A 741-nucleotide genomic window follows, 5' to 3' on the forward strand; every position below is an offset into this window, starting at 1 on the left:
TTTTTTTTTTTTTTTTTTTTTTGAGGGTGGAGGTGGGAGAGGGGAGAGAATGCTATTTGAGTGTGGGGGCCAATGGGAGTGTTCGTCAACGTATCCAATATGAATAGTGGGATGGTCATTTCCCTGCCCTTGTATCTGGGCATAGGGACGCATGACTGGGTATTCTAGTTTCGTTCAACAAGTACATCTAAAAGAATAAGTAGGCGAGTAGACGACTGCCCCTATTCTGCTATCTAGTGGGTCATATGGGATTAAAATTTTGTCAGCAAGTAGATCTCAAGGTCCTTATTTACATGTCAACTAACACGCATATATGATATAACTTTCCTACTTCCAATAGAAAAGAAGTTTCAGCCTAAAAAGAATATGTCGTATCGCAAACTAAAACATTGAAAAATTAAGAACCACAAAAAGGATTCACATGAATGTTTGGGCTACTGGGTGATACATAGAAATACACGTAAGTATTAATGATTTAAATTAGGGGCAGAAATTTTACATTTGCTCCTCAACTCAAACCATTCCGACAGTTAAAATAACTAAATCACCCTTTCATGTGGTACAATTGGGTGTGCTTGTCCAAGTTCATCTTGGACTTGCCTGTCGAAATAGAAAGTCTCCTTGAAAACATCGTCATTCAGGCAGAGTACTTAGCATAAACATAAACTAGGGAGCCTGATTCAACTTTCCATATGTGAAGGCTTCACTTATGGTTTCATGATAATACATATCCTTTTACTT

The sequence above is a fragment of the Macadamia integrifolia genome, chromosome 8 (genome assembly GCF_013358625.1).
Source record: "Macadamia integrifolia cultivar HAES 741 chromosome 8, SCU_Mint_v3, whole genome shotgun sequence".
NCBI lineage: Eukaryota > Viridiplantae > Streptophyta > Magnoliopsida > Proteales > Proteaceae > Macadamia > Macadamia integrifolia.